The sequence below is a fragment of the Rhinatrema bivittatum genome, chromosome 2 (genome assembly GCF_901001135.1).
Source record: "Rhinatrema bivittatum chromosome 2, aRhiBiv1.1, whole genome shotgun sequence".
Taxonomy (NCBI): Eukaryota; Metazoa; Chordata; class Amphibia; order Gymnophiona; family Rhinatrematidae; genus Rhinatrema; species Rhinatrema bivittatum.
In genome coordinates, this window is record NC_042616.1 from 139,354,400 (window position 1) to 139,378,269 (window position 23,870).

The following is a 23,870-nucleotide window of genomic DNA, read 5'->3' on the forward strand; positions in this document are numbered from 1 at the left end:
AATTCCAGCTGTCCATCTTGCACATTTAGGTGAGACCAGGTACTGTAGCTGGCCCAATTCTCTGGAACTCTATGCTGGAGCATTTGAGAACCATGACAGATTCCAGCATATTTAAGAAATCTTTTAAGACTTGGCTTTTTTCAGCAGGCCTTTGACATAGCAAGTTGATGCAGTCTAAATTTTGGCTTTCAAAAGTAGATGATTCAACCAACATTCGGGTTCTTAGTTATATTATAATCTGTTTTGTATTTGATGGAAATTGATTTATTTTCTGCATGTTTTTTAATTTCTGTAAACCATCACAATTATTGGAGTGTGCAGTCAATAAATCATTTTAAATAAATAAATAAAACACTTTTCCATCCCCTCTCCCCCCACAAACACGAGATTCACTAAAAGACATTAAGCCCATATTGAATCTACATTTGCAGAAATGCATGGGCATTACCAGTGACAGTAATGCCTGTGCATTGCCAGCAGCAGGAGCACAGATTCCTATCAGACCCCAGGATCTTCAGAGGCAGGTAGCCCTCAGTTACCCCACCATGCTTCAAATACACACACATGCACTCCAAAGTTACCTCCCGTTCCTCCTTTCTTTGGCACCTGACATATGAAAGATGTTTAGGTCTTGCCCTTATGACAAAAATCCCCTATCACTGGCCCCCATTCCCTCCCCCCCCCCCCCCCCCCCCCCCGGCCTGCTCCTTACCTTATTCTGTAGCTTTGGGGTCTTCCCTGAGGCAGGAGCAATCCACAGTCACTCCTGTCCCACTGGCATTGTCATTCAAAATGGCACTGGCTGACCTGAGGCTTCACAACTGGGGAAAAGTGGAGCCTCGTGTCAGCTGGTGCCATATTGAATGATAGCACTGATGGGACAAGAATGACTGGGGATTGCTCTTGCCCCGGGGTTGACTCACACAATACAGAATAGAATAAGGGAGGTCCAGGGCCAATAGTGTGCAGGTGGCCAGAAGAGAGGAGATGTTTTTGGTGTATTTCATGCAGGAGGGGGGCAGGGTTTTATCTGAGGATAAGGTTTTAACTGCAGAGGTTTGCACCAGTTTTTTTTTTTTGTGCAGGTACATTTTTCATGGAAAATAATGCATGTGACTTTGAAAATGCAATCTATGCATGTTACTTTCCTCCCCTGACCAAAACACGCCCCAGTAACAACACCTTTAAATGTACACAGTTGATGGAATAACAGCTTACTTTTGGCTGCACTGAGGGGAAACAATTTTCAGGCAGTCAATTTATGTACTTAAATCGCTATTTACATGCATAAAAAGCTTTGAAAATTGTTCTATCTATATATTTTATCCACATATACAGACTTGACCTGATATGCTTCACCTGTTTCTCCCTAGTTTAATAAAAAAAAAAAAAAAGCACTGGTATGAAAATCTTCCTTCATATATTACTCTAAAGGGGAAATGTACAGACCCTCTGGATCTGTACTAGATGACCCTAGCATAAACCCTGGGGTTGGAGAGTTAGGAGAGGGGTGTACCATTCTAAATAGCACCTCCTCCCAGGCTTGCTGAAGTGGTGAGCTCCTGTTTGGATAAGGAGGGGAGGGGGCAGGTAAGTATAGAAAGTGGTATGGCAATTTTGATAACTTTTTGAAGAAGTGGGAGCTGTTTTGTCTCTAGTTTGGGCTTCACAGCTTGAGATACCTGGAGGAAAGGAGCAGCTGACTAGTACACCCATTTCCTGGAAGGATTTGCCTCTGTGTTTTTGGAGGAGCGAAGTCTTTTTTAAAATTTTTCTTTCTCCTTTTGTAAATCCCTGGTCCTGGCTGGATGAAGGAAAAGTGCCCTCCCTCAGGAATAAAGGGGTAGAGAAGACCTACTGTGCCCATCCCACAACCTGTAGAGAAAGAGTGGTGACTCGCCACAAGAGAAACTTTGGTTGCTGAAGTTGAGAGAAAGCTTTTGTGTTCTGCTGCCACTTGTCCTGCCCAGAGATGAAAAAACAAAGACGACTGACTTTTTTCCACGGTACCACTGAAGTCCAACTAAGCAATTAGGAGAGGCGAGGAGATCCAGAATAAGACGTTTGTGGCATTTGGAAATCCCCACTACAGTCTTCACCCCAGATCACAGGATAAAGACTGGGTTTTTGTTGAATATCTGCAATTTGCCTGGACCTCAAGTACTTTTTGGGGGAAGGGATCCCTTTGCACTTAAGATACCCACCACCCCATCATGGACACTTATCTTTCTAAGCCCTGGAGGATAAGAAAATCTCAAGACTCAGTAGTGAAGAACAATTACACAGAGAAAGACGAAAGAGAAATTTAAAGAAATATACCATTTTGGGACATGGATGTAAATGGGAATATTTTTTGTTGATGCCAATTAATCCAGCTAAAGTAAAGTTTTTATTTGAAACACCCAACCAGAGTGTCCTGCCTGTTCTATTCAGTGTACTTATACTTAAATTTCATCAAGAACACAAAGGGAAGGGGTTCCACCCATACACCTTCTGCCTTGAAGGTCTTCCTTTCCCCTATTTGAAAAGATTCTATTTCCTGGTGTGAAAGAACTGGTGACTGTAAATTAGGACTTAGCCATGGGACTTAGTGTGGACCTTGCCCATTTCAGTCAAAAGTTTGAAATTGGGGTTACAGAAATATCATGTAAAAGATTGACTGTTGTTCCTACAGGCCATCAGGATGTAGGCAAATAAAGTACCCAGTCCTCTTCAGTGAAAACATATAGATAATGCAGGCAGAAGACATAATGGGGTTCTACATCTGATCTGCTTGATTCTGGCCTACTGAGAGGAAAAGGAAAAGAAAGGCTGCAACATGGAAGAACCCTTCTGTTGGGTCACAAAGAAGGGATATAGCAGCTATAATCTAGTGAAGCCCATTCTGCCAGGTCATGTCACCAAGTGAAAGAGCGGCTGTACTCTAGTCTTCTTAATGTATTGTAGGGGTAGCAACACTATATATTAAGCATCCAAATTTTGGTACCTAGTTATGGTTTCTGGTGTGATGACATGAATGTTAGTCATCTGCCCAGAAAAAGGTTGATGGGTAAAGTCTTTAACCATAAATTCCATTGTTTGGCTTTCATTGTCACAACTGCAACTAGGACTTGATGTCCGTTTCTGTCAAATTAAAAGATAGCCACATTTCCCTTCTCTAGTTTGTATCCAGTCCAAAAGTTTTCTACATCTTGAGTGGAAAATCTAATCTAGGTACTGGTTTAATAAGGTGATCCAATGAATCCCATTCTGCAAAATCATGCCACCAAAAAAAGAAGAAGCTACTGCATTCCACTAAATTTCATTCTACTGTGCCACCATGAAGAAAAGAATCTACAGCAGTGTAGTGAAAACTGTATTGCTGGGTCATGAAAAGAGACAGAACCAATATAGCACAATAGAGAAAAGCAGTGCTGCAGCCCAAAAAAGCCCTGCCCACCAGGCTACCAACAGAACAGACCTAACATCATGGAGGTATATCAGAGGGCATTTCCCACCTAGTTTTGATCATGGGCACCCCTCTCAATCCCAGTTCTCCCCTCCTAATCCCATCATGATCCTCTTCCCTTTCCCTCCAACAGCTCCAGTCTACATTTTGATCACATGGGGCCTTGTAGTGCGTGTTAAAGCCATCGAAGTGAAACTGGCCTAAGGGATGTTGAAAGAGAGGATCACATGGGCAGGAAAAGAGAAGTTTATACATAGTGTGGGAGACTGGTGTAAGGGATGACAGAGGATAACATTGGGATGGAAAAGAGGATTGTGAGAGCACAGGGATAGAGAGAAAGGAAAGTATTGTGCAGAAATGGGAAAAGTCACCCCAAAATAAGTGGCTAACCCCCCAAAGTCTTCATGTTACAGTGTGCTAGCTAGGGAAAGAGAGAGAACAGAGTTAGGAAGAGAGAAGCAGAGACAGATAAAAAAGAAAGAAAGAATGGGGGTAAGAAAAAGGATGAATTAGGGAGAGAAAAAGGAAGGATGATATGGAGACAAGAAGAGGGATGGAAGACAGAGACATGGGGTGAGAGAGAGATGAAAACAGAGTGGAATGAGATACAGTGACAGAGTGATACGGAGAGTTAGAAATTAGCATTACTTCCTGAGTAATATTTTTGGACACATTTTTATGTTGATCTAATATTCATTATCATAACCTGCAAAAATAAGTCAATTCTTATTTTATAGCTTATTGCAGAGACTCTTATTATCTGACTGTTACCATGTAGACATTGGTGTGAAGCAAGATGTGTGGCTCTGAGAAGTTAAATGTATTTATTTATTTATTTATTTATTTATTTAAATTCTTTTAATATACCGATGCTCAGGACCAGGTCTTATCGTACCAGTTTACAATAATGTGCTAGAAGTGACAATCTTCTATAAAAAAAAAAGAGACATTGCCAACAGCGCATATTAATTTAGATATTTTATTAAATTATATATTTATAGGTACTTTATAGCAAACTGTGTTGCCTTAGTTTTGAAAAATTACAACAGAGAAATGATTCTCCATGGCTCAGAGTGGAAGTCTAGCCATTGTTCCTTTCTGAATATAGATACCACACAACAGAGGTTCCCAAACTGTACGACATATCCCAATACTTGCTCACAAGGACAAACAACTAAGATGGACCTTCTGACATCAGTAAAAATGGACATTGGCTTAGGCATCATAGTGGATAATACATTGAAATTGTCTGTTCAATGTGCTGTGGAAGTCAAAAAAGCAAACAATGTTAGGAATTATTAGGAAGGAAATGATTAATAAAACAGAAAATGTCATAATGCCTCTGTATCACTGCATGGTGATACCACACCTTGAGTACTGTGTAGAGTTCTGGTCACCACATCTCAAAAATGATATAGGTGCACTGGAGAAGGTACAAAGAAGGGTGACCAAAATGATAAAGGGGATGGAACAGCTCCCTTATGAGGAAAGGCTAAAGAGGTTAGGGCAGTTCAGCATGGAGAAGAGATGACAGAGGGGGATATGATAGAGGTGTTTAAAATCATGAGAGGTCTAGAATGGGTAAATGTGAATCGGTTATTTACTCTTTCAGATAATAGAAAGACCAGGGGGCACTCCATGAATTTAGCAAGTAGCACATTTAAAACTAATCAGAGAAAATTATTTTTCCATTACCTGCTATTAATCAAATTGACTTAGGGAATAGCCTCTGCTATTAGGGATGTGCAGAGGGACCGCATATGTTACAATCGGTATTCGTATTTGTGGGGGGACAGATACGTTGCATTCAGCAAGGGGGGCCCCGATCCGTTCATGCGTTCCTTTCTTATTTGTTTCCTGGCTAAAATTTAATTAACCAGAACCCCCCACCCTCCTGACCCCCCAAGACTTACCAAAACTCCCTGGTGGTCCATTGGGGGTCTGGGAGCCATCTACTGCACTCACGCTGGTGCCATGTTGTGCTCCTACCATGTGACATGGGCCGACCAATGGCACTGGTAGCCCCTGTGACATAGTAAGGGCAAAGGCTATCAGCGCCATCTTGAATACTGGCAGCCGACAGCCCGAGTGCAGGAGATGGCTCCAGGACCCCCACTGGACCACCAGGTCTTGGAGGGGACTCCTTTGCCCTTACTATGGCAAGTCTTGGGATGCCCTTACTATGTAAGTCTTGGGGGGGGGGGGGGACTCCTGACCTCCTCAATACTTGCCAAAAGTCCCTGGTGGTCCAGTGGGGGTCCTGGAGCCATCTCATGCACTCAGGCCGTCGGCTGCCAATATTCAAAATGGCGCCAATAGCCTTTGCCCTTACTATGTCACAGGGGCTATCGGTGCCATTGGTCGGCCCATGTCACATGGTAGGAGCACAAGATGGCACCAGCGTGAGTGCAGTAGATGGCTCCCGGACCCCCACTGGACCACCAGGGAGATTTGGTAAGTCTTGGGGGGGTCAGGAAGGTGGGGGGTTCTGGTTAATTAAATTTTAGCCGGGAAACAAATAAGAAAGGAACGCATGAACGGATCGGGGCCCCCCTTGCTGAATGCAATGTATCTGCCCCCCCATGAATACGAATACCGAATGTAACATATGCGGTCCCTCTGCACATCCCTATTAGCAGAGGCTATTCCCTAAGTCAATTTGATTAATAGCAGTTAATGTACTTCTCCACCAAGAACTTATCCAAACCTTTTTTAAATCCAGCTACACTAACTGCACGAACCACATCCTCTGGCAACAAATTCCAGAGCTTAATTGTGCATTAAGTGAAAAATAATTTTCTCTGATTAGTTTTAAATGTGCTACTTATTTATTTATTTATTTATTTAACAGTTTTATATACCGCAGTTCAGGTAACAAAGTTACTAATCACTTTGGTTCACATTTCAACAATTACAATGACAATATAAAGAATAATGTCTTACATAGAACAGGGTGAGTGAAACTTGGATAATAACTTACAATGAACAGGGAGAATACAATTTATATACAAAGAGCTTGGAGGAACAGTGTGTGAAGTCGCTGGGACTGTCTTGGCGAAACCTAAAGCCACTGTCATGACATTCAATGGGAGAGAGCTAGTACGAATGGAATATTAGTGTTGGAAGGATGTTGTGGAAGTGTCAAGGGGAAGGGTCTTCCGTAGGGATCTGTGATAGGATAAATGGGTTATGAGAATGCTTGGTTGAACAAATTCATGGAGTGCACCCTAGTCCTTCTATTATCCGAAAGAGTAAATAACCAATTCACATCTACCCATTCTAGACCTCTCATGATTTTAAAGACCTCTATCATATCTCCCCTCCGTCATCTCTTCTCCATGCTGAACTGCCCTAACTTCTTTAGCCTTTCCTCATAAGGGAGCTGTTCCATCCCCTTTATCATTTTGGTCACCCAAAATATCGGTGCCATTTTGAATACCGGCAGCCGACGGTGTGAGTGCAGTAGATGGCTCCTGGACCCCCGCTGGACTACCAGGGAGTTTTGGCAAGTCTTGGGGGGGGGGTCAGGAAGGTGGGGGTTTTGTTTAAATTCGCTCCTTTAGACGGCCGAATAATTCAGTGAAGATTCGTTGTATTCGTGGGAATTGCAATATGTTTCGCTTCCCCATGAATACAACGAATATGGCTCTATAGGTTGCGGATTGCCAATACGTTGCAAACGAATGCACACCCCTATCTGCTATTACTGGATCAGCAGCATGGGATCTACTTACTGTTTGGGTACTTGCCAGGTACTTGTAGCCTGGTTTGGCCACTGTTGGAAACAGGATGCTGGGCTTGATGGACCCTTGGTCTGACCCAGTATGGCAATTTCTTAAATTCTTAGTTCACAGCTAAATGCAAAGAAAATATACATTACGGGGTAGATTTTAAAAGGAGCGCGCGCGGCGGTAGAACTGCGCGCGTTCCTGCGCATACAGCGGATCCTAGTAATTTTGCATAGCGTGCGCACATCTGCGCGCGCTACTCAAAATACGCACATATATGGAGGATGAGTTGTGCGCGTAGCTTCATTTGCTGCGCACATGTCGTACCTCACGGCTTGTGCGCGAAGGTATAATTGTGTGCGCCGGTTTTTGTGCGTCTCCCGAAATCGCACGCGCGTACCCATGTGCATGTGAATGCAAGGGCGGGATTTCCCGTTCCGCACACAGCACAAAATGGCAGGGCGTGGTAGGCAGCCCAACTTCACCACCAGGGACGTCGAACTGCTGGCGTCCCTGGTGGTGAGACGAGAACGGTGGCTCTTCCCTGTGCAGGGACGCTGCACGGACTTCAGGCAGTCATGGAGGAGGCTGCAAAGCCGATTTAATGAGCAAGCCTCCCACCCCCGTGGAGTAAGTAGACTGTACAACAGTTGATGTGGTGAATGTGGGAGTGTGGATGTCAGGTTAGGCCTCACCGGAGGAACCAGATTATTGTAGTCTCATATTTATCTGCACTGTAGAAAGTGGGTTCTTTCATGCTGTTACTTAACACTGGTTTGGATAGTGTTGTGTTTTGCCTCAATTGTCAATGCTGATAACTACTATTATGATTACTGAAGAATATCATGGTCGTCAGTCATTAATGTTGTCACACCCACATCCAAGTATCCAGTTACTATAGTGGAAACACTGAGAGGAGAGGATCACCTTGCTAGTGGCTGAAAGGAATCAGTAAGTTTTTGCTTGGGACATTGACTTTTTTAAAAGTATTGGGGCAAAGTTAACTATTTGGGAATATTATTTAGTGTGTTTGTGTGTTTGTGCCTTTAATAGTCAGAAAGGCAGTGAATAAACAAGTTAGACTGTTTGCATTTTTAAATAGTCAGTCAATAAGGTAGCAGTAGGTAGGCAGTGAATAAACAAGTTAGACTGTTTGTATTTTTAGTCAGTCAATAAGGTAGCAGTAGATAGTGTGTTTATTTTTAAAAGTCTGCAGAACTGAGTGTTCTCCAGACTTTTAAAGAGCTGACTGTTTGTTTTTAATACTAACTGAGTGCATTGTATTGAAAAAAAAAAAAACCACAAAAAAAAAAAAACCCACAAAAAAGTAGCCAGAAGCTAGAAATAAGCTAGGAGCAGTATATACCAAAGTAAAAAAGTTGAATAGTTCAGCTCAGTTACTCACCTTGGAAAAGTGTTGAGGAAGTGTGATTGGGTTTGAATAGGGAACAACATTTGTTAATCAAGGGAGCAGTGAGTCACTCAGGCTGACTAACTGAAGTTAGACTTCACCTTATGGGCCTCCATACCCATGGATGCCACCTGCCCTGCGCCTGGTGTGATCCTTCCACCTGCGCCACCTGCGCCTCAGCCTCTTGCAGGCTATCCATGGATGGCACCCCCACCCCCGCCTGAACCTCCTATGATGCTTCCACCACCAGCACCAGAAGAGCTGTTGCCTCTGGCTATTCCTTCCTGTAGCCATGCCCCGGATGTGCCCCAGGCACCTCTGCCCTCTTAGGGTAGTGTAAGCACTGGGAGGAGTCCCCTGCGCCGGAATACCCGGGTGGGCCAGTCTAAGCTTTCTGATGGTCGTAGGAGAAAACGGCCAAGGAAGTGAACTGTGACAAGTTTTCAGTTGTTCCTTGTTACTTTTATTTAATTATCACGTTTTTCACACTTGTAAATAAATGAATATTTATCACCTACGGAAATGGCTTTCTATAAGACTGTTCCTTTCTCGTATCGCCCGCCTTTGGCTCAGCTGATGTATTTCCTCCAATTCCTCCATGGACAGCTGTATGTCCTCATCCTCCTCATTGGATAAGTTCTTGAAGGAGAAGTCCATTACCTGCTATTAAGTTCACTTAGAGAATAGCCACTGCCATTAGCAACGGTAACATGGAATAGACTTAGTTTTTGGGTACTTGCCAGGTTCTTATGGCCTGGATTGGCCATTGTTGGAAACAGGATGCTGGGCTTGATGGACTCTTGGTCTGACCCAGTATGGTATTTTCTTATGTTCTTATGTTCTTATGCAATTTTTCCTTTTGAATCAGCCAGGTCTGCAGGAAAGGGAAAAAGGAAGTAACATCAGCACAGGTCTCCAGTAATGTAAATTACTCTGAGAAAATCAGAACAAAAGTATTGAAACTAGTGAGCAAGTATTGAGAAATCCCTTCATATAATTTTTATTTCAAAAAGAAGATTAAAAATGTTTAGGAAATAAAGGTGGATGGTACTTCACGGGAAGCAGGTAGAGCCAATATTTATTTATTGTATTTATTTATTTAGAGTTTCTTCTATACCGATAGCCGTTTGCACATCGTATCGGTTTACATATAATAGGAACATTTAGGCGGAGCCATTTACATATAGGCAGAGCCCTTACATAGAACAGTAACAACTATAAGAGGCAAGGAATAGTAAAAAACTAAATGTTAAATTCAAGAAGCTATACAAATCTATGGGCAGTCAAGGAGCTGCACCATTCAGCTGGCACCACAAGGTTCTGCATGTCAGTAGTTCCCCTATGACAGGCTAATTTGCATGGTTACTGACGTTATTTATTTATTTATTTATTTATACAACTTTATATACCGACTTTCAAATATATATCAAGCCGGTTAACAATCATTGAATTTGCAGTACCAAATTCAAAAAAAACATTCTTCATAAAAACTAATCTAAGTTTACATACTTTTCTTAAAAAATACATAAGTAAAAACAAAAAACAGTAATATAAAACTAGCACATTTAAAAAAATAAATAAAAAATACAAACCCATCAGCCTCTATAGCCCACCAAAAAGTTACCCAGTCATCCCACATCGCTATTCTTTCAATGGCACGCTTCCCCAAATCACAGAACCTAACAAGAGATCAATTAATTTGGGTAAAGGCCTGCTGGAATAGCCAGGTCTTTAATTGTTTCTTAAAACTATTGATATTGTCCTCAAGACGAATATCAGTAGGCAAAGAGTTCCAAAGTTTGGGCCCTGCCAGGGAGAGAGACCTCTCTCTGACTGAACCCAAGCGAACCAATTTGGGAGATGGAATAGTTAGCAAAGCTTGTCCCAGTGATCTCAAGTTCCGAGCTGGCACATGTAGATGTAAAGAAGTGTTCAACCATTCAGAGTTAGAGCCGTAGATGGCTCTATGAATAAGTGTCAAACACTTGAACTGAATACGATAATGTACCGGAAGCCAATGTAACTTCATCAGCACAGGTGAAATGTGATCACATCTATTAGAATTAGCCAATAAACGAGCAGCCGCATTCTGCAATAATTGCAGAGGGCGAATAGTAGAAAGTGGGACACCCAAAAACAAAGCATTACAATAATCTATTTTCGGAAGTATCAAGGCCTGGAGTACAATTCGAAAATCATTCGTGTGTAGTAAAGGCTTCAATTTTCTTAAAACTCTTAATTTATAGAAGCCATCTTTTAACGTAGCTTTAATAGATGCTTTCATATTTAATTCAGAGTCCAGAATGAAACCTAAATCTCTGACCTCATAAAGAAACTTAAGAGTTGATGGAAGAGTGGAAATATCTGCTTTTTTATTCTCAGAAACCTTATTAGAAATAAAAAGAATTTCTGTTTTTGAATTATTTAAGGCTAGAGACATATGAGTGAACAGCTGTTTAATTGACTTAAAATAGATATCCCAAAGTTTTAACGTATCCACTAATGAATCTTTTATGGGAATCAAAATCTGGATATCGTCAGCAAACAAATAATAGACCACACCCAGTCCTGATAAAAGTCTACATAACGGGGCCATGTAGACATTAAACAAGGTTGGAGAAAGCGATGATCCCTGAGGAACTCCCGTTTGGAGATCAACCGTTTATGAATTGGTTGTTCCTAGCTGAACCACATAAGATCTATTGGTGAGAAAAGATTTAAACCAAGCCAAAGTGGTATCAGCGAGTCCCATCTCTTGAAGTCTTAAAACAAGTGCGTCATGACTAACAGTGTCAAACGCCGCTGAAATATCTAGTAAAATCAATAAATAAGAAGTATTCTGGTCGAATCCTCTTTGAATGGTGTCACACAAAGAAATCAAAAGGGTCTCGGTATTATGGGCCTTCCTAAAACCATATTGTGCTGGATACAGTAATTGGTGATCCTCCATTAGCTGCAAGAAAGCTCGTGCTTTTTGTTTTTTGTGTGTAAAGGCTGTGGAAGATTCAAGGGGTTGTACATTGACTGTTTCTTAAAAGTTTAGTACTATGTTTAATAAAAGTTCTAACTGGATGATATTAATTGTCAGGCTTCTGCCATCTTAAGGAGGTTATAAAGGAGTCCAGTAAGAAGTGTTTAAGGATATATTAGCATTATGTGAGGAACTATTTTCTGTTTTGTGACCTCATTCAGGGCAGTAATCCTCCTTGTAGAAAAAAAAAGCCACGTGCAGAAAGAGACTGTTCTTGTGCAGAGGCAGGAGCTTTTTTTTTTTTATTTAATTCTTTTATATACCGACCTTCATGACGAGAGTCATATCAGATCGGTTTACAATGAACCAAGGGTTAACATACATTATCAATTGTTTAACAATAGGGCTTTAACAGGAGTCAGAAAGTTACATTTAACAAGGTGTATCAAAAACTTGGACGCAGGAAGGAAGAGGAAGGGAGAGAATAACCATTTGTATAAATAAATAACCATTTTGGGTAGAATAAAGCAGGGTTAGGTACATGTCTGGCGAGGAAGTAAAATAAAAAGGTTTTTAAAGTCGGACCTGTTATGGGAAAGCTTGGCGGAAAAGCCATGTTTTAAGTTTTTTCCGGAATGTTTGTAAGCAGGGTTCCAATCTGAGGTCTGGTGGGATGGAGTTCCAGAGGGTGGGACCTGCTATCGAGAATGCTCGTTCTTTGGTGGCTGTGTAGCGAGAAGCTTGTACAATTCTCTAATTGGTCTGGTGGAGGTGTGGAGTCTGAGTGGGATCTGGAGGTCAAGCTGGAGATGTTTGTGAATAGCTTTGTGGATTATGGTGAGGGATTTGTATAAAATTCTATGGTTTATTGGAAGCCAGTGTAGGTTCTGTAGAACGGGCGTGATGTGGTTTCCACGATTGGTGTTGGTCAAGACTCTGGCTGCCGCGTTCTGTAACATCTGTAGTGGAAGCTTACATGTGGAGCTCTGCCTTGGAATCAGGGAAAAAAGAAGAAAACCCTGTTTTTTTGAGACAGAAATAGTGGGAACAGAGAGAGAAAATCTATCAATAGTAAAAGCCTGAACAAGTCAAAGAGTGGAGGAGATTTTGAAAATTAAAAAATCCACTGTCAAGGTAAGGAAGAAGTACAGACAAAGTTAAAAATAATTAAATGAACAGGAACACGGAATTTACCTATTCTATTCAGAGCGATTTACAATTTAAAATGTGACTGGGAAAATGTAAAGTCCAAATTCCAAGCAGAAGGGGAGATTGAAGTGCATGATTGTGGCATAGTTCTGAAGCCAGTTATCACCCAGTGAAAACCTTTCTGCCAGAGGGCACAAAGGGGAAAAAGCTGGACTAAACCAATGAGAAGCAACTGTACCCCACTTTGCCTTCTATATTCTGAGATGTAATTCCACTGAAGAAAAATCTATATTTTGAGCCAGTGTTACTGTTTGGTGAACAGTCAAAAGACATTAAGTGGGACAAGAAAATTATTACTTACCTGCTAATTTTCATTCCTGTAGTACCATGGATCAGTCCAGACCATGGGTTATGTCCCCAATCCAGCAGATGGAGTCAGCACAAGCTTCGAGGGGGCGTCACCATATATACTACTACCCCCTCTGCAGGAGTTCAGTATCGAGTATATCAAAGCCCGAGTAGAAATAGAACCCCTTTAGTGGATCAAGTTTATAAGAACCGGCAACAATAAACCGTGTAACAGCAATAGAAAAACTGGAACCGTCCTACCAACGGGTAGGACGCTGCGCAAACAGCACGCCAACATGAAGGGGGCTGTGAGAAACAGTGCGACTGAGGAGCCGGGAAAGCCCTATCACACTACAGTCCCGTAGAGAAGAGTCGAGCAGGATAGAAAGACCCAAGCGCGGTGGGCGTCTGGACTGATCCATGGTACTACAGGAACGAAAATTAGCAGGTAAGTAATAATTTTCTTTTCCCTTTACGTACCTGGATCAGTCCAGACCATGGGATGTACCCAAGCTTCCCTAAATCGGGTGGGGTCCTGCGAGGCCTGCTCGGAGAACCTGTTCGCCAAAATGTCCCGTGACCGAGGAGGCGAGGTGCAGACGATAGTGCCTCGAGAACGTGTGTAAAGATTTCCAGGTAGCTGCTCTGCAGATTTCCTGAGTAGAGACCGAGCGAGCCTCCGCCCAGGAAGCCGCCTGAGAACGAGTAGAATGAGCTACAATGCCGGGTGGGGGAGTCCGCCCCGCCCCAATGTATGAAGCAGCAATGCCCGCCTTCAACCACCTCGCAATGGTCGCTTTTGAGGCCTGAGACCCCTTCCTGGGACCAGACCAAAGCACGAAGAGATGATCAGAAATCCGGAACTCATTGGTAGCCTCCAGATAGAGACGCAGCGTGCGCCTGACATCCAATAGTCGGAGAGCCTTCGGCTCGGAGGAAGAAAAGGACGGCAATTCCACCGTCTGGTTCACATGGAATGCAGACACCACTTTCGGCAGGAAGGAAGGCACTGTGCAAAGCGACACTCCAGAGTCGGAGAAACGCAGGTAAGGCTCTCTACACGACAGAGCCTGCAGCTCCGAGATGCGGCGAGCGGAACAGATGGCCACCAGGAATACCGCTTTGAGGGTGAGATCCTTGATCGTAGCAGTGCTCAGTGGCTCGAACGGTGGTCCCGACAGGGAGCGAAGCACCAGGTTGAGACTCCAGGAGGGACACGGGTCCCGTACTGGAGGCCGCAAATGCTTGACCCCCTTGAGGAAACGCGCAATGTCCGGATGCTGTAGCAGGGAACCGCCATCACGCAACAGCGAACCTAGGGCGGCCACCTGCACCCGCAGAGAATTATAGGCGAGTCCTTTGTCCACCCCCGCCTGTAAAAACTGCAGGATCTGAGGTACCGAAGCCTTAGTAGGTCTCGTGTCCTGACTAGCACACCACAGCTCGAACACCTTCCAGACTCGAACATAGGCCACCGACGTCGATGTCTTACGTGCCCGCAGTAGAGTGGATACTACCGCCTCCGGGTAGCCCCGGCGCCGGAGGCGGCGCCTCTCAAAAGCCAGGCCACAAGACAGAAGAGTTCTGCCTAATCGAAAAATACTGGGCCCTGACGTAAGAGACGGGGGAGGTGCCCCAGTCTGACTGGCCCGTCGATCACCAGCTGTATCAGGTCCGCAAACCAAGGCCTCCTGGGCCATTCCGGAGCGACGAAGATTACGGTCCCCTGATGACTTTCTATTCTGCGAAGCATTCTGCCCACCAGGGGCCACGGTGGAAACGCGTAGAGAAGAAGATGAGCCGGCCACGGAAGGGCCAGCGCATCCACTCCCTCCGCGCCGCGCTCTCTCCGGCGACTGAAGAAGCGAGGAGCCTTGGCGTTGAGAGCGGAGGCCATCAAATCCAAGTGGGGGGCTCCCCAACGCTGGACTAGAAGTTGCATCGCTTCCTCGGACAGAGACCACTCTCCGGGGTCCAGCAGCTGACGACTGAGGAAGTCCGCCTGCACGTTGTCCACTCCGGCGATGTGCGAGGCCGCTAGTCGAACGAGATGACGCTCCGCCCATTGCATCAGCAGCGCCACCTCTAGCGCTACCTGCGGGCTGCGCGTGCCGCCTTGGCGGTTGATGTAGGCCACGGTGGTAGCATTGTCTGATAGGATTCTGACCTCCCGGTTCCGAAGGAGCGGCAGAAAGTGTCGCAGAGCTAGCCTGACCGCTCTGGTTTCCAGACGGTTGATGGACCACTTCGCCTCCACCGCGGACCACGTCCCCTGCGTGGCGCTTCGATCGCAGACCGCACCCCAGCCCAGCAGACTGGCATCGGTGGTTACTATCACCCAATTGGGCAAGTCGAGAGACACTCCGTGGGCCAGACTCGACGGTTCCAGCCACCAGCCCAGACTGTCCCTGGCCTTTTGCGGAAGTGGGAGAATCATCTGGTAGTCCTGCGAAACCGGTTTCCAACGGGAGAGGAGCGCCCACTGCAAGGGTCTGAGATGCGCAAACGCCCAGGGGACCATGTCGATGGTGGAACCCATCACCCCCAGGAGTTGGAGGTAGTCCCAGGAGGTGGGATCTTGCAAGGCAGAGAACCGCAGTACATGCTCCCGCAACGATTGCGCCTTGTCCTGACGCAGGAAGACTTTGCCCAGCCGGGTGTCGAAGGACGCTCCCAAAAAATCCAAGCGCTGCAAGGGTACGAGGGAGCTCTTGGAAGAAGTTCACCACCCAGCCCAGGGACTGTAGAAACTGGACCACCCTGCGCACCGCTGCTTGTCCCTGGCTGAAGGACTTCGCCCGAATGAGCCAATCGTCCAGGTAGGGATGGACCAGCACGCCCTCCTTTCGAAGGGCTGCTGCCACAACGACCATGATCTTGGTAAAGGTACGCGGTGCCGTCGCCAATCCGAACGGGAGAGCTATGAACTGAAAGTGCTGGTCCAGGATCTTGAACCGGAGGAGACGGTGATGGTCCCGGCGGATGGGAATGTGCAGGTAGGCCTCCGTGAGGTCCAGAGAGGCGAGGAACTCCCCCTGATGTACCGCCGCAATCACGGACCGCAGCGTTTCCATGCGAAACCGGACCACTCGGAGGGACTTGTTGACTTCCTTGAGATCCAGGATGGGCCGGAAGGACCCGTCCTTCTTTGGCACGACGAAGTAGATGGAATAGTGGCCCGAGCCCACCTCTCCGGAGGGCACGGGGGCGATAGCACCTATTTCCCGAAGTCTGTCCAACGTCGCCTGCACCGCCCGTCTCTTGAGCACCGACCCGCAGGGGGAGAAAATGAACCTTGCCTGTGGAGGACGGACAAATTCCAATGCGTAGCCGTGCTCTATGGTGTCCAGGACCCACTGGTCCGAGGTGATCTGCGCCCACTCCTGGTAGAAAAACTTCAGCCGTCCCCCAATTCTGGGACTGGCGGAGTGGGCGAGCCTGACATCATTGCGAAGGCTTAGGAGAGGGGTTACCTGCTCCGGGGGTGGTGCGGGCGGTATGTGGCCTGGAGGCGGCGGGCCTAGAGCCCGATGGCCTGTAGCTCCTGTAGCGCTGTTGCGCCCTGGCTCTGGTCCGGGAAGAGGCATATGCTCGCGAAGGCCGATATCTGTCCTCCGGCAGCCGATGAACCGCGTTTTCCCCCAGAGACTTGATGATCTGATCCAGGTCCTCCCCGAAGAGGAACTTACCTCTGAATGGAAGGGAGCCCAGACTCGACTTGGAGGACGTATCCGCCGCCCAGTTGCGAAGCCACAGGAGGCGCCGTGCCGCCACTACCGACACCATGGATCTCGCTAGGATCCGAAACAGGTCGTATGAAGCATCCGCCCCATACACCACCGCCGCTTCTAGTCTGTCCGCCTGGGCGGCCTCCTCCGCGGGCAGTTCCTGCGACGTGAGCAGCTGTTGTACCCAGAGAAGACTCGCCCTCTGGGCAAGGGAACTGCACATTGCTGCCCGCATACCCAGAGCGGAGACCTCGAAGACCCTCTTCAGGAAAACCTCCAATTTGCGATCTTGCGTATCCCGCAAGGCCGCTCCTCCTGTCACCGGTATCGTCGTCCTCTTCGTGACCGCCGACACCGCGGAGTCCACCTTCGGAGCCTTAATGAGGTCCAGGAAATCCTCTGGCAGGGGGTAGAGCTTTTCCATGGCCCGGCTGCCCTTCAGAGAAGCCTCCGGGGTATCCCATTCCCCAGTGAGGAGCTGCAGGAACGATTCGTGAATGGGAAAAGCCCGAGCCCTGGGCCGCAGGGCTGCCAGGACCCGGTCCCCCTTCTTCGAAGAAGTGACGACTGCCGGCGCCACTGGAGCAGGCGGGTCCGGCGGCGGGTCCAGATCCAATTCCTGAATTATAAGTGGAATGAGGTCATCCAACTCGTCCCTCTGGAAGAGGCGCAGCGTGCGCGGGTCGTCACCCTCAGGCATGGAGTCTCCTTGTCCGCAATCCGGGGGATCAGACCCCGGATCCGCTGTTCCTGACACCGCTCCCACAGCCGCAGCCGAAAAGCGGGCCCGAGCTGGAGGGTGAACATGAGGGGCCCCCGCGCCCGCCGGAGCGGGGGGGGCCTGTGACGGGGGGGACGTCCGTGGGATCTTGGGAGGGGGAGGCCCCGCAGGAGCCTCCAACCCCTGGAGGTAGGCTGTGTGCATCAGCAAAACAAACTCCGGGGAAAACCCCGGCCTGCCCGAGGGGGCTCCGGGGGGGGGAAACCCCCGTTGGACCCTGCCCCTGCGGACCTTGCTCCGGCAATAAGATCGGCGGCAAAAACAGCGGAGAAACCGCATCGCAATCCCCCTCCTCCAGCGCTGCTGGATCCTCCTCAGGGCGCTGTGCCTGCAAAATGGCCGCCGTTCCCGCCAGGAATGGGGGAGGGGCCGGCCCGCGCCTCCCGGGCATCGCAGAGAGCAACACCAAATCGGCGATGGACCGCGAGGTGCTTCCCCCCCGGGAAGGCACCGAGCGCAGATGCCCTCGCGGGAGATCCTGGATCCCGGTTTCGCCGCAGGCCGAGCAACGCAACGGCCGCGGCATCGGGAGCACCCCGCGAGAGCAACGCCGGCTGAAAGAAAAAAATAAATTGAGGCTCGGGAGGGTGGCCGTGCGAAAAACCGCCGCTGCGGGGGGGCCAGAAAGCCTGCACTGCCCGCTGAAGAAATCGGCGCGGGGGGGCCTTCCTGGCCTCACAACCCGGCAGAAGAAAAACTTTTCTGTGTGCCCCAGCAGCCCACGAGGCTGCCCTAGACACAAGCAATGGAAGACCGTCCCCACCGGCAGCCGCGAGGCCCCGGGGTTGGGGAGAGCTGCAAAGAAAAACTAACAAAAAGAAAATATAATCTCACATACCCCGTCCTAACTACTAGGATTCAGCACCGGGAGGGGAAACAAACACAGGGGGTAAGCCACGCCTCCCCACAGCCTGCCTTTGAATTAGAGTTTTTTTTTGTTTTTTTTTTTTTAAAGAGAAAAACTTGATCCACCAGACAAACTAGGCAGAAGCCCAGAAAAGGAGGAAGCAAAAGGGAAAAGATTAATTTACAACAACAGGGAGAGAAACCCTGAGTCCCCTACTCGCATCTGCTGGAGTCAGAAGATACTGAACTCCTGCAGAGGGGGTAGTAGTATATATGGTGACGCCCCCTCGAAGCTTGTGCTGACTCCATCTGCTGGATTGGGGACATAACCCATGGTCTGGACTGATCCAGGTACGTACAGGGAAAATCAAATTGTTTTTTTTTACCAAGCAAGGCAAAGAGTCAAAATTCTGAAGGAGAATCCAAATCTAGACAACCACCTCTCTGAAGAAAGGAGTGGGACATTTTGAAAGAGTGACTGGAAAAATAGTTAAAATATTTTATGTTCCCACAGGAATAGAAAAGACCAGTAATTAAGGATAATTGCTTATTCTTTCATTTTATTAGTTAGACTATCAGTACATGGTAGGCTCCTGTGCATTCATAAAAGGGCCACATTTTTAGATTGCCAGAAAATAAATGATGAGAGGCAGATAGTTTCTCTTTTTGATTTCTTAAAGTCAGGCCATTAGGTTGTTCCTGCGGTTCCTGGAAAGCAAACAAAGAGAAGAGGACCAGATTAACCAAGCCAGGAGTGCTTCATTCGCCACAAGCATCTATTTGGAGCAACAGAGACAATGCACCCTGCATCCTACAGCTGTTTGCACTCTCACAACAGCCTAGGTCTGGCCAGACACTAGTAACATTCACTAAAAACCAAAAGAAATACATAACAGAATTACAGGTAGAAAATTATACTTACATAAGAGAAAATATTCAAAGCTACTGCAAGTTAGAGAGTAGTCCAAAGCATCAAGTTCATAGAATGCATTGGTGTTAAGTAAAATGCAGTATAAAGATCAAGAGTGGACAATATTGTGACTTGCCTGAATAACTGTTTTGAATGCATCTTGCTTCTTTTGAGAGACTTAGAAGAAAATGCTAATTACTATAGTGACTTAGTTGGTAAATATTGTTCCGATAACTCTTCTAATATCTCAACTGCAAAAGATTTAAAGTGAATTGCATCTACTGTTGGTACACAATAGCTATTGATTCTGGCTTTAACATCATTGCCAGCTAGTTACATTTTTTTTATTTGCATTTCATAATGGTTATCACAATAAAGCTTATGTTAATTTTAAACAATTCTTTCATACATAATGGGGCGGATTTTCAGAGCCCTGCTCACGTAAATCCGCCCAAAACCGGGTGGATTTACGCGAGCAGGGCCCTGCGCGCCGGTGAGCCTATTTTACATAGGCTCACCGGCGCGCGCAGAACCCCGGGACTCGCGTAAGTCCCGGGGTTTTCGGAGTGGGTGTGTCGGGAGGCGTGTCGGGGCGGGTACGGGGCGTGGCTACGGCCCAGGGGCGTGGCCGCGCCCTCCGTACCCGCCCCCAGGTCGCGGCCCGGCGCGCAGGAGGCCCGCTGGCACGCGGGGATTTACGCCTCCCTCTGGGAGGCGTAAATCCCCGACAAAGGTAGGATGGGGGTTTAGACAGGGCCGGGCGGGTGGGTTAGGTAGGGGAAGGGAGGGGAAGGTGAGGGGAGGGCAAAGGAAAGTTCCCTTCTAGGCCGCTCCGATTTCGGAGCGGCCTAGGAGGGAACGGGGGTAGGCTGCGCGGCTCGGCGCGCGCAGGCTATACGAAATCGATAGCCTTACGCGCGCCGATCCAGGATTTTAGCCGATACGCGCGACTACGCGCATATCTACTAAAATCCAGCGTACTTTTGTTTGCGCCTGGAGCGCAAACAAAAGTAGGCTGTTCGCGCTCGTCTGAAAATCTACCCCAATATCTTTCTTACTCCCTGCTTCCCATCCCAACCTCTGTGAGCTCCACTGGCTGGGTGGGATTTCCCATTTCTTCTAAAATTACCTGGTCGGGAAGAAGGAAACATCTGGAACCCCTTTAGTTGCAACTCAACTCCAGTACCATCGACCTACCCTACTGCCACTCGGAAACTAGAACCACTGTAGCAGAAGGGATTAACCATTTCCACCAGTTGCAGCTAGGGGGCACTATAATATGATTGAGATTTATCAAATTTTGAGTGGGTGTTATGGGTTCAGACCATGCACTCTGGTATCCTGCCCAGGGGCTCTGACCTATGGGGTAATCTCATATAAATATACACAATTACTGGGATTATACCTGGGGGCTTGAACCCAGGAGCTTATCCTCTACATAAAGAGCCACACATCATGGGTCCAGGTAAGAAAGTAAGTTTATTTGAGCAATAGGAGGATAGAGCAAATAAAATCAGATCATATAGAAGTAGTAATGGTAAATAAAGGAAAATTAGGTTCTTACCTTTGCTAATTTTCGTTCCTGTAGTACCATGGATCAGTCCAGACAGCTGGGTTATGCCTCCCCTCCAGCAGATGGAGTCAGAGAGAAAACTGAAAGCACCCCCTAGATATACTGGTGTGCCACCTGCGATCCTTCAGTATATGTGATATCAAAGCAGAAGTAAGAACCTAGCCATAGCAAATGCCACCCCCAATAAATTTCCATAAGGCAACTGAATGCAGTGCAACCTAGAGGCCAGATCAAACAGTAACCTCCTTAAACACAGACAAACAAATAGAACACCAAAGTTGTACAGTCATCAGGAAACAATGACAATTGTACAGTGAAAAAACACACTTCACCTGTGGTGTGGAAACCAACTGTAATGTAAAGGATAAAAATGGAATAAGAGCGGACTCCCAGAACACCGCGGGCGGGCGTCTGGACTGATCCATGGTACTACAGGAACGAAAATTAGCAAAGGTAAGAACCTAATTTTCCTTTCCCTGTACGTACCAGGATCAGTCCAGACAGCTGGGATGTACCCAAGCCGCCTCAACTGGGGTGGGACCCTGAGAGTCCCGCTCGAATCACGCTGCTGCCAAACGACTGTGAGGACGGACCCCTGACATCCAGGCGATAATGCCTGGCAAACGTATGCCAAGATTTCCAAGTGGCCGCCCTACATATCTCCTGGGAAGAGACCAATCGATTCTCTGCCCACGAAGTCGCCTGAGCACGCAACGAATGAGCTTTAAGCCCATCCGGAACAGGCTTACCGCAGCCAATGTATGTGGATGCAATGGCCCCCTTCAACCAGCGGGCAATCGTAGCCTTAGATGCCTGAAGACCCTTTTTGGGCCCATTCCACAACACGAAGAGATGATCCGACTTTCGAAAATCATTGGTAACCTCCAAATAGCGCAGGAGAATTCGCCGGACGCCCAGACGCCGCAAATCTTTACCTTGAGGAGACCGCAAGTCCTCCGACGAAAAGGAGGGTAGCTCAACCGTCTGGTTGACATGAAATGCCGAGACCACCTTAGGTAAAAAGGACGGCACGGTTCGTAAGGAAACACCCGAATCAGAAATACGCAAGAACGGTTCTCTGCAAGAAAGAGCCTGAAGCTCCGACACTCTCCGAGCCGAGGAAATAGCCACAAGAAAAACCGTCTTGAGAGTCAGATCCTTCAACGAAGCCGACTGAATAGGCTCAAACGGGGCCACACACAAGCCACGGAGTACCAAGTTCAAGTTCCAGGAAGGACAGGGGAGCCGAAGAGGAGGACGCAAGTTTCTAACACCGCGCAAGAACCGAGCTACATCTGGGTGACACGCAAGGGAAGACCCTTCCATCTGACCTCTCAAGCATCCCAGAGCCGCTACCTGGACGCGAAGTGAATTATACGCCAAACCCTTTGTCAGGCCCTCCTGTAAGAACATGAGGATCTGAGGAAACGGTCCGAACGCTTAGGCGTTATACCCAAACCGGCGCACCAATCATGGAAAACCTTCCAAACTCTAGCATAAGCAAGCGTAGTAGAAGACCGACGCGCCCGAAGCAGGGTAGACACCACCGCATCCGAATAACCTCTCCTTCTTAACTGCTGCCGCTCATAAGCCAAGCCGCCAGACAAAAGTGAGCCGCCAACTCGAAAACTACCGGACCCTGACGCAGGAGATTGGGAAGATGACCTAGCCGTAGAGGACCGTCCACTGCCAGGTTGACGAGATCCGCGAACCACGGACGACGCGGCCATTCCGGAGCCACGAGAATCACCGGACCTTGATGGGACTCTATGCGTCGTAACACTTTCCCCACCAGGGGCCACGGTGGAAACACGTACAGAAGGATGTGATGGGGCCACGGAAGCACCAGTGCATCTACTCCTTCCGACGCGTGCTCTCTTCTTCGGCTGAAGAAACGCGCCGCCTTCGCATTCGTCCGAGTCGCCATGAGGTCCAAGTGCGGAGTCCCCCACCGCCGAGTGATGAGACACATCGCCTCTGACGAAAGCTCCCATTCTCCTGGATCTAGATGTTGGCGGCTGAGGTAGTCCGCTTGAACGTTGTCCACGCCGGCAATGTGGGAGGCCGCTAGGCGCGACACGTGGCGTTCCGCCCAAGCCATCAACAACGCCACCTCTGTCGCTACCGCACGACTTTTTGTGCCTCCTTGTCGATTTATGTACGCCACTGTGGTCGCGTTGTCCGACAGAACTCGTACCGACCGTCCGCTTACCATGGGAAGGAGGCGACGCAAGGCCAGACGTACCGCTCTGGTTTCCAAGCGGTTGATGGACCAAGTGGACTGGCGCGCTGACCAGGTGCCCTGAACAGCTCGGGATTGGCAGACTGCCCCCCAGCCGGAAAGACTGGCATCCGTCGTCACCACCATCCAAGATGGGGGTTCCAGGTTCACTCCCTGGAGCAGGTTGTCTGGATTGAGCCACCAGGGAGAGACTGGAGCGGGCCTCCTCCAGTAAAGGGAGTTCCAGCCCGTAATCCTCTGATCTGGGATCCCAACGAGATAGCAGTGATCTCTGTAAAGGCCGCATATGCGCAAAAGCCCATTGCACCATCTCCATAGTAGATACCATATGACCAATGAGCTGTAAATAATCCCACACCGTGGGAGTCGCGAGAGCCAACAGGCGCCGCACCAGTGCCATGAGATTGAGCATACGTTGATGAGGAAGAAAAACCTTGCCCACCGAGGTATCGAATCGCGCGCCCAAAAACTCCAATTGTTGGGTCGGCTCGAGTCTGCTCTTCGCGAAGTTGACTACCCAACCCAACGACTGAAGTTGACGCACAACCAGGGAAACTGCCCGTTTGCAACCCGCATGCGACTTCGCCCGGATGAGCCAATCGTCGAGATAAGGGTGCACGAGTACTCCTTGCCGACGGAGAGAAGCCGCGACCACTACGAGCACCTTTGTGAACACTCGCGGCGCGGTGGCCAGGCCGAAAGGGAGGGCACAAAACTGATAGTGGGACCCTAGCA

The 23,870-nt window shown here is 47.8% G+C and overlaps 1 long non-coding RNA gene across 1 annotated transcript in view; it reads right to left on the reverse strand.

Annotated features, from left to right (window-relative positions):
- Positions 1-18,950: 18,950 nt before the first annotated feature.
- Positions 18,951-23,870, reverse strand: part of LOC115086053 — a 34,093-nt gene continuing 29,173 nt past the window's right edge. The window contains exon 3 of the long non-coding RNA XR_003855039.1: positions 18,951-19,118. This is a non-coding gene — a long non-coding RNA (uncharacterized LOC115086053). The remainder of the gene's footprint in view (positions 19,119-23,870) is intronic.